General features: G+C 39.9%; 1 pseudogene; it reads left to right on the top strand.

The window, feature by feature from the left end:
• The first annotated feature begins 1,543 nt into the window (after positions 1 to 1,543).
• Positions 1,544 to 1,926, top strand: LOC112391281 (MORF4 family-associated protein 1-like; annotated as a pseudogene).
• Positions 1,927 to 10,801: the final 8,875 nt, after the last annotated feature.

Below are 10,801 nucleotides of genomic sequence, written 5' to 3'. Positions count from 1 at the left end.
CAGTCTTGCTCGTATAGGTCCTGCTTGGGGAATAAAAGGCAGATGCACGGAGCACCAGGCATAATGAAACTTTCCAGCTGCTACCTACTATTCCCCTCCTGGGCTAAGGGAATTTTTTGTCTTGTTAACTAAGCTAGCTGACTAAACCAGAAACCTTGTTTCCTTTTCCTGTGGAATTCATTTCTCAAAGCCTCAGTCAATCATCCCTAATATTTCCTAGAAGTGAAGAACAGCCTGGACAGATGTTTCCTCCAAAGCAGCCTCCCAGAGAGTGAAAAAAAAAAGAAGAAGAAGAAATAAGGGGGCACAGGGATGATCACACTTTATGAGTTCATTATTAGAAGAAAACTTTGTACTTTTTCTTATGTATCTCTTACACACTGGCAGGAAGAGGTGAAAGGTATGACATGGTATTCAGTCAAGAAAATTGATTTCAATATGATAGAGGATAAAGCCAGAGGAGTGAAAGTGAGATTCACAGCTTAAAACTGAAGACAACTACATCCCCATACAGCTCTTGCATAGATTTGAGAAAACAGAAAGATCTGAGGTTGTCAGGTGAAGATCTTCAAGGAGGTAGTGAAGCAATGTGCAGTTTTCTCTACAGCTGGAAAGATTTCTGCAGCTATAAAAATGGCTGCAAGTTAATTTACAAAGAAACTTCTGACCATTTCTCCAGGGTTCTCTATTTCAGTGAATGGCCCAGGAGTGATCCAGTGGCCGAAATTAAAAACTGTTTCCCTGACTCTATCATTTCTCACCTGAATTATCGCAACAGTCTCCTAACTGGCCCTCTGTATACCAACTATATACTTGAGGCACAATCACACTTGGCTGGAAAAGTCTTTCTAAATCATAAATCTGATTGCATCACTCTCTCTTAAAACTTTTTCATGGCTTCTTATTACTCTTAGGTAAAAATCCAGACCCCTTAATATGAACTTCTCCATAATTTGGCCCTCACTTATCTCTTCATCTTCATCTCTTGCCACTTCTTTTTCTAGTCTCTACACCAGGGGATCCAAAGTGGAGTGCATGTACAAGACCATCCTTTGGGTGTGGGATGAAAATATTTGAACTTCTACAGATTGAGAAGCAGGAACAGAAGCTGAAGAAATGGCATACATTAAGAGTCTGGAGTGCCAGTGGATGTCTAGAGGAAGCAAACACTCTGAGGAAGAAGGGACTATTAGGGAAATATGGGGAAAAGAAAGATAGAGGCACCGGAAAGAGAAGGTGGCTCCTAGAGCTCTATTCCTGATAGATGCACTTCTGGTTCTACTTCCAATCTATATACATCCTTATAATACACCCTCCTTTTCCTTGAGAAAAGGGTCTTATTTATATTTTTTAAATGTTTTGGAAGAGTGGTATTTGTTCTATGCAACCGTAAGAATCTACCTAAAAAACTTGGTGTCCATCTATAGGGACTGGTTAAAGAAAATAAAATATACCTTTCTATGCATTTACCAAAAGTGAATATGTAGGTCCTCTGCTTCTTTGCACCCGATTTGCATCCTGCGGTTCCGGAATAGCTGGGAAGATGCGGTCCTTGGACATCGCGGAGCTGGCAGAGCCGGAGGAGGTGGAGGTGATGGAGCCCGAGGAAGACTTTGAGCAGTTCCTGCTCCCGGTCATCAACGAGATGCGCGAGGACATCGCGGCGCTCACCCGCGAGCACGGGAGAGCCTACCTGCAGAACGGGAGCAAGCTGTGGGAGATGGATAGTATGCTCATTCAGATCAAGATGCAGGTGGAGGCCTCAGAGGAGAGCACGCTCAACCATCGCACAACGCGGACAACGGAGTCGAGGGCAGAGGGACCAAACGGTGCAAGAAGGCGGAGGAGAAGGCCAAGGAGATCGCGATGATGGCAGAGGTGCTGGTGGAGCTGCTCTGGGGGATAGAGAAGAGCGAGTCGTCCTGAAGGAGGGTCAGCCGTTTACAGCCAATGGATTCTGGTCAACTGATGGAGGTTGGTTGACACCCTGGAGAAGCTGAAACCAGAGAGCCTTTTGTTTTCTCTTTTTTTCTCTGTCTACGCTCTGTCCTCACTTACACCATGTTTCTGCTATGGTCTGTGGTTAATGACCTCAATGTGAGTTTTGACTGTTAAATGTTTTTCTTTGGGGAGGTAACTTTTATTTGGAAAATGCTCTCACAAGAATTAGGGTCTAGATTGTAAGCTCTTGCAGCAGTCACATTTGTTCCTGGGCTTTCGTTATTTCTAACCTAAAATTTTGAGGTGCTTTGCTCTTTATTGTGTGACCTGATAGCTCCCTGGAACTTCAGGTCTGTGTGTAACAGAAGAGACTCAGAGTTGGAGTTCTCCAGCCCTGAAGGTGCTGAAGGAGCTGCATTATTTCTAGAAGACGACTGCATTATTTCTAGAAGACGACTCCTTCTTTAGTGATTGCTAAAGAAGCTGAAGAAGGGATCAGACTTCAACTGGGAATGTGAATGGGACTGATCTGGCTAGGACTGATGAATCAGAAGAAGGGCTGAAGGATGGTACTGTATTTGGGAACTTTAATTTCTCCGTGAGAACAAAGGAGGAGAGATGTATTTTGTTCAAATTTTAAGTTTTATGTGGCACACTGATGTAACCTGTCTGGTCATATTGTTTGGACAACCTAACTTAGCTTTATGTGACATGGAACCTAGAATAGGAGACAAGATAGATCTTGGTATTCTATATAATCGATGTAATACCCTGATGCATTTCAGGGGATTCTGGACATAAAATGAAAGAGATATTTGCAAAGGCCTTTGAGGGTCTGGGGAAGAAAAGCAAGGGCTGTCTGTTTTGGACCCTAGACAGAACAGGGACGAGGTTTCTTCAAGATTCATAAGTTGTCTAGCTGTAAGTTCATTTCAGTAGCAGACCTGACAAGTATTTGAGGTCAAAACCCTACCGTGTGTTTAAAAAAAAATTTACCATGTTAATAAAAGTATTCATTTGCTTAAAAAGACAAGACGTAAACAAAAAAAAAAGTGAATATGTAGTGCTAATTTGATTAACATGGAAAGTTGCTTCCAAGGTATTTTTAAGTGAAAAAGTAGGTCACAAAAATTTTGTTTAATATTTTGTGTGTGTATGTATGTAGACAGAAAAAAATCAGGAAAGATCTATACTAAAATGTTAGTAGTGGTTACATTTGGATGGGTGGAATTGTGGGCAATTTTCACTTTTTGTTTTTCCTTTCTGATTATCTGATTTGCTGTTGTTTTGAGCATGCATTACTTTCAGAAACAGGAAGGTAAACTACTAAATTTTTTTCATTTTTATGAAGAGAAAATATTAAATTATTTCCATTCTTAAAAAAAAACAAGAAAAATTTAGACTTTTAGGATTTTCCTTATATGTGGTAGAGTGACTAAGGATGAGCCAACTACATCCAGAGGGAATAAATCTTTTTCATTCATTCATTAAACATAATATATGTGAGACACAGCACTAGATGATGGAAAGATAAACAGGACAAAATTCTCATCTTTAAGGATCTCAAAGTCTAACAAGATGATAAATATGTAAACTAATAGCTGTAATACAGGTATAATAAGTGTAATATCATGTATGTTAGGTGTAGCAGGACACAAGGAAGAAATCGTTGAGGAAGAGACATTCAAAAAAAAAAGAGACATTCAAACAGGATCACAAAAGGCTTAGAGAATGAGAAGGGAGTGCTTTCAAGGGAAGAGAATGAGAAGGGTGTGCGTTCAAGGCACGAAGGCATGAAATAGCACAGGGTACACAGGGCGTCATCTAATCACATATCATTTGACATAAGTTACTTTGCCATGGAAATGAACAGATTTTCTTTAAAATACCAATGATTTTTAATATAGATTTTAAATAAGCCTAATAATGCCCAGATGTCAAAAGAAAGAACACTGTGTACACTGATATAATGTTAATAAGAAAGTGGAAAGTGTTCACAGACATATTTCAAAACATATTCGTATTTCAAAGTTACTATACTACTGTGCTGAAAAATGTGTTCTTTTGCAAACACTGGCTTCTGTTCTATCTTGGGATGTCATGTGCTACCTCTCCAAGATACTGACAAATCAAAATAGTACCTGAACAGGAACAGCGAAGTGAGTTCAATCCATCATCATGTTTACTTGATATAGATCAGGGGACTGGACTGCTGAAAACAACACAAACAACATGCTGAAACTAACAGATTCAGTGAAAAAGTATGTAGGTTTAAAAAAAAAGCTTTTAGCTTCTACTTAAAGCTCAGACAACGGATAAACAAGGATCCCTTAAAGGGCACTATATGACACATGACTAGCTCTCCTCACAGCTGTGTCTTCTGCCTGAACATCAGTGCAAGAGGATTTATTGTGGTGCCATACTAGCATCAGCAGCAAGTACACTGTTTCAGGGAACCAAAATTAACAAATAAAGGTTTGGAAAATTACAGGATGATCACTTGAAATTAGCCCCACATAAGGTTCCACTACATTAAATGGGGCCATATTTAATTGGGTCATTACAGAACAATGTCTAGCAGAGAAAGCCACCAAGAGCTAGAAGATTAGATGAAATGCAGTAAAAACAAAAAAAATAGGGCAGAAACCTTGGGTTTTCTGCCAAGTCCAGAAAAAAATACATTGCAGCATACTGAGCCGACGCATGACCGTCTTTTCATTGGTTGCCGAGAATCTAAGTCTGGTTTTTAAAAATTACAAAGGAAATAGAAGCGAAATGTTAAGGAACAAGACCCACTATATTTTGGAAAGGTATGTGAGAAGTGGTGATTAATTAGTAAAAATATTTACTGAATTCCTACTATGTGTCTACTATCTACTGTGCTACCTGCTAAGAAGAGAGAAAATAAAAGTGACAAAATGTGTGCTTTTTGGAGTTCATAGCTAACTGGCCAGGCAAGATACACCAATGTGAAAGAGTAGAGTAACAATGTAAGGTTAAATGATTATTGCCAAAGTGATGCAGTTTGTGGACAATTAGTGCATAATTCAGAAGAGAAAGACATGAGCTGAGCTGGAACTTGAAGATCTCAGAGCGAGAGAGAGAGAAGATTTATACTAGATCTTGAAGAAAGCTTGGATTCTAATCCGAGGTTGGTCTTTAACCATTAGAATGATTTTGAGCAAGTCACACTACTTCTCTGGATTTTCATCTTCACGTATAAACTGGAAGTTTTAAATCAGGCAGTCTCTAAAATCTCTTCCTGTTCTAAAATTCCATAATTCCAGAATATTTTTTTAAAAGGTGAAATGGTTAAGAGAGTATTCAGAAAGTGTTTTAGACAAATCCAAAGAAACTGGGAAGAAAGAAGTGAGCAGTCATTGGAGAAGGGGAAGAAAGCCTAATGATGTGAGGTCAAAACAAAATCGCAGCCTACTCCATACTATCAGTTAATATGGTCCTTCAGAAAAACACCTACTAAAAGTCTAGTAGGAGGCAGATATGTCACAGAAAAATAAACTGCTATGGTAGAAATCTAAAGAACATCGTGGAGGCACAATAAGATAATGGTCATTTCTACTTGGGAGCAGCAAGGCATAGGAGGTGTCAAAAGGAGGTGTCAAAAGGAGGTGTTTTAAAGGAGGTAGACTGAGTAGTTTCCTTGTTGGGTATTGGTAAAGGAAGAAGAGACTGAAAGATTCAGGAGGACATTTCTGTCTCTGCTGTATGCTCTGCAACTCCTCCTACCTGCAACACTATCTGGTACACAGCAGGCACTCAAATAATATTTAATTAATTAATTAGTCAATTTTAATTAATGCACATTTTATGATATAAAGCCTTGAACAAAGTAGGATTCCAATAACAAAGTGCCACAATAGTGAAGTTTAAAAATTTTCATTTAATTCCAGGCTCTTGGATTAGGAAGAATTAATATTGTTAAAATAGCCATATTGGGACTTCCCTGGTGGTGCAGTGATTAAGAATCTGCCTGCCAATGCAGGGGACACGGGTTTGAGCTCTGGTCCGGGAAGACCCCACATGCCGTCGAGCAACTAAGCCCATGCACAACTAATGAGCCTCACTCTACAGCCCACAAGCCACAACTACTGAGCCCACATGCCACAACTACTGAAGCCTGTGCGCCTAGAGCCTGTGCTCTGCAGCAAGAGAAGCCACTGCAACGAGAAGCATGCGCACCACAATGAAGAAGCCCCCACTCTCCACAACTAGAGAAAGCCCGTGTGCAGCAGTGAAGACCCAACGTAGCCAAAAAAAAAAAAAAAAAGCCATACTACCCAAAGAAACCTACAGATTTAATGCAATCTCTATCAAAATACCCATGACATTTTACACAGAACTGGAACAAACAATCCTAAAATTTATATGGAACCACAAAAGGCCCAGAATTGCCAAAGCAATCCTAAGGAAAAAGAACAAAGCTGGAGGGGTAACCCTTCTAGGCTTTAGACTATACTACAAAGCTGCAGTAATCAAAACAGTGTGGTATTGGCATAAAAAACAGACATATGGATCAATGGAACAGAATAGAAAGCCCAGAAATAAACCTATGCACCTATCATCAATTAATCTACGACAAAGGAGGCAAGAATATACAATGGAGAAAAGACCATCTCTTCAACAAGTGGTGTTGGAAAAGCTGGATAGCTGCATGTAAATCAATTAAATTAGAACACTTCTTCAGACCATATATAAAAATAAACTCAAAATGGTTTAAAAGGGGGCTTCCCTGGTGGCGCAGTGGTTGAGGGTCCGCCTGCCGATGCAGGGGACACGGGTTCGTGCCCCAGTCTGGGAAGATCCCACATGCCACGGAGCGGCTGGGCCCGTGAGCCATGGCCGCTGAGCCTGCGTGTCCGGAGCCTGTGCTCCGCCACGGGAGAGGCCACAACAGTGAGAGGCCCACGTACCGCAAAAAAAAAAAAAAAAAAAAAAATGGTTTAAAGATCAAAATATAAAACATGACACCATAAAACTCCTAGAAGAGAACATAGGCAAAACATTCTCTGATGCAAATCATAGAAATATTTTCTTAGATCAGTCTCCCAGAGCAAATAAATAAATAAAATCAAAAATAACAAATGGGGCCTATTCAAACTTAAAAGATTTTGTACAGCAAAGGAAATCATCAACAAAATGAAAAGACAACCTACAGTATTGGAAAAAATATTTGCAAATGATGCAACTGACAAGAGGTTAATATCCAAAATATACAAACAGCTCATACAACTCAATATCAAAAAAACAAACAACCCAATCAAAAAATAGGCAGAAGATCTAAATAGACACTTTTCCAAAGAAGACATACAGATGGCCACCAGGCACATGAAAAGATGCTCAACTTTGCTAATTATTAGAGAAATACAAATCAAAACCACAATGAGGTATGACCTCACACCAGCCAAAATGGCTATCATCAAAAAGTCTACAAATAATAAATGCTGGAGAGGGTATGGAGAAAGAGAACCCTTGTATACTGTTGGTGGGAATGTATATTAGTGCAGCCACTATGGAAAATAGTATGAAGTTCCTTAAAAAACTAAAAATAGAGCTACTGTATGATCCAGCAATCCCACCCCTGGATATATATCTGGAAAAATTAAAAACTCTAATTTGAAAAGAAATGCGCGCCCCAATGTTCACAGCAGCACTATTTACAATAGCCAAGACATGGAATCAAACCAAGTGCCCATCAACAGATCATTGGCTTAAGAAGATGTGGTATATATATATGTGTATGTATACAATGGAATATTACTCAGCCATAAAAAATGAAATATTGCCATTTTCAGCAACATGGTTGGACCTAGGGAATATTATACTTAGTGAAGTCAGACAGAAAGACAAACACTATATGATATCATTTATATGTGGAATTTAAAAATAATACAAATGAATCTATATATAAAACAAAGACTTATAGAAAGCAAATTTATGGTTACCAAAGTGGAGAGGAAAGGAGGGACAAATTAGGAGTATGGGATTAATAGATACAAACTACTATCATCAAATAAATAAGCAATAAGGATTTACTGTATAACACAGGGAATTACATCCAATATCTTGTAATAACCTATAATGTAATATAATCTGAAATACATATATTGATATAATTGAATCACTTTGCTGTGTACCTTAAACCAACACAATACTGTAAATCAACTATACTTCAATAAAAAAAACAAGCATTACTCACTTCATAATAAACTTTTCAACTAAGTATTTTCTTAATCAACTATTATAGTAATAATATAAGTGTGATCACATGGGTATCTGAGATATTTGTAACATTGTTATTAATAATGAAGAAATTAATGAATAAATGGTAGTGAAAAAAGAAAGTTACGGAAGGTTTCCAATATGAAATAGTCAAACAAAGCCAGAGACATAAGATAGCATGAAAAACAGGATATCCTTAGAGCTAGGGCATGAGATATAGGGAAAAAAATAAGGCTGGAAAGGCTGATAGATGCTGGGTTGCAGTCCTACCAAAACCACGGCCCTTTAGTCCCGAAATTACCAATATTTTGACTCTAAGAACTTCTTTTTTAATGTCAGAAACTGTACAGATACTCATGTGACAGTAATTATACCTTCAGTGTTCACTGATTAAGAAAATATATAATGGAAAAGTTTATGAAGTCACTAGTAATTTTAAATAAGTTTTTATTTTATTCATCACAATATCATCTCAGATTCTTTTTTAAAAAGTAGTTAGATTTTGTAGAAATTATTTATTCAATATATAGACAAAGGTTAGTGAACGTATAGATTCATTCATGCCCCCACCACAAACTGAGGACCACTGCTCTAGTAACAGCAGCAGTAGTAGCAACATTTATTGAATACTTGCTAAGTGCCTGTTCCAAGTACTGCACATGTATTAACTCATTTAGTTCACACAACAACCATATGAAATAAGAATTATGATTACCCCCCTTTGTGACAGAGTTTGTTTTTGCTTCCTTATACTTTTTCTTCCCTTTTCCTTCACTAAAAGACCCTAATTTTCAAATGAGGACATTGCTGCTGTAAGATATATTTCCTTGCCTCCTTGGTCTCAGGGTGGTGACTGTGTGACTAGCTTCAGAGCAATGAGAAGTGGAAATGTACATTTGGAGAAGTCTTCTTAATAGTTGGAGAAGGGCATACCCTTTCTCCTTCCTGCTTCCTGGACCAAGAATGTCATGTCTGGAAGTGAAGATGAGGTCCACACTGTAGGGATGACAGAGCACTGAGTTGGAAAGAGCCTGCCATACCAGTTCCAGATGGCCTGCTTCTCAATTTATTTTATGTGAGAAAGGAGAAAACCCTATCTTGTTTAAGTTATTATTTTTTTTCCCTTCAATGGAGCCAAACTTTATCCTAACTGATAGGCCATTTTGGAAATGAGAACACTGAGGTTCTGAGTTTAAGTAGCTGGCTTGATGTTACAAACTTATTAAGAGGCAAAGAAAGACTTTTAATTCACACATTCTTACTCCAGAGCCCATATTACCCCTTACAGTATACTGCCTCTTGCTATACAACTGTAGGAAATGGGTTTGACATAGGGAAGTAACTTAACGACTGTGTTTTCTCTTGACTAGTACTGGCTGCCATGGGAAGGGGGCATTCTTTTCACAAGGTAACCCTTTTCAGCTGAGGTAATTCTGAAGTGGGCTGATAGCTGAGGGCTATCTGTTGACAGCACTCCCAGCAGCTGGGGAAAAAAGTCCTTCATTCCTGAAATGGGATCTGAGTGGCACATCATAGCATCTATCTCCATGCATGACATCATACCACTTCCTGTGACTGTGACTTTTCCCCCTAGCCATCCAAAACCTGGTTGATCTGGGGGTATAAAGGTCTGGACCCCTCCAACGCAGGACAGCTCTGAAGGGACATCCCAGCTCCAGTGCTCTTCAGGGAGTTGGCTGAGGTTTTCACTGAGACTTTATAGCAGCCCAGCTTCTCCCTCTGCCCATCCTGTTTTCCTCTCTTCCCTTCCCTTCTCTTCTATGGGTGGTGATCCTAGGTACACTCCCTTAAAAAACCTCCCTGGGCTTCCCTGGTGGCGCAGTGGTTGAGAGTCCGCCTGCCGATGCAGGGTACACGGGTTTGTGCCCCGGTCCGGGAAGATCCCACATGCCGCGGAGTGGCTGGGCCCGTGAGCCATGGCCGCTGAGCCTGCGCGTCCGGAGCCTGTGCTCCGCAACGGTAGAGGCCACAACAGTGAGAGGCCCGTGTACCGCAAAAAAAAAAAACCCGAAAAACAAAAAAACCTTCCTAACTTCCATCTCAGAATTTGTTTCCTGGGGAACCCAACCTGTGACACCATGTCTTTATTCAGTCACTGTTCTTAATTGGAAGGGAGGTAATACATGTCAAGAAAACTGTGGGAATTCCCTGGTGGTCCATTGGTTAGGACTCAGTGCTTTCACTGCCGGGGCCCCGGGTTCAATCCCTGGTTGGGGAACTAAGATCCCACAAGCCACGACATTATTTGTTTAGTTCTACCCAACTCTTTCTGTTTCTTGGTATCAGACTGCCCACTAGCAATAGAGGAGTGCCCTATGTTGGGCCAATCATAATCCCCCAGCTCCCTGGGCACAGTGGTAAGTACAACTGGCGTGCACACGATCAGGCTTGGACAACCAGAACCCTTCCTTGGTCATTTTTGTACTGACAGCTAGAAAACTGAACTCCTTTGCTTCTCAGATCTTGGAACTGGCAGGATGTGTCCCTTTGGATGCTGGGGCCACATTTCCTGTCTACAAGGAAAAGGGCCATCTGAAGTAGGAGAGAATAAAGCCAAGAAAAGGGTGGAAACAGAAAGACCCCAGTTCCTGGTGTTCTT

The sequence above is a fragment of the Neophocaena asiaeorientalis genome, unplaced genomic scaffold (assembly GCF_003031525.2).
Source record: "Neophocaena asiaeorientalis asiaeorientalis breed wild unplaced genomic scaffold, Neophocaena_asiaeorientalis_V1.1 scaffold119, whole genome shotgun sequence".
Classification (NCBI taxonomy): domain Eukaryota; kingdom Metazoa; phylum Chordata; class Mammalia; order Artiodactyla; family Phocoenidae; genus Neophocaena; species Neophocaena asiaeorientalis.
Note: the sequence above shows the minus strand (reverse complement) of the source record. Positions and strands in the feature narration are given on the sequence as shown.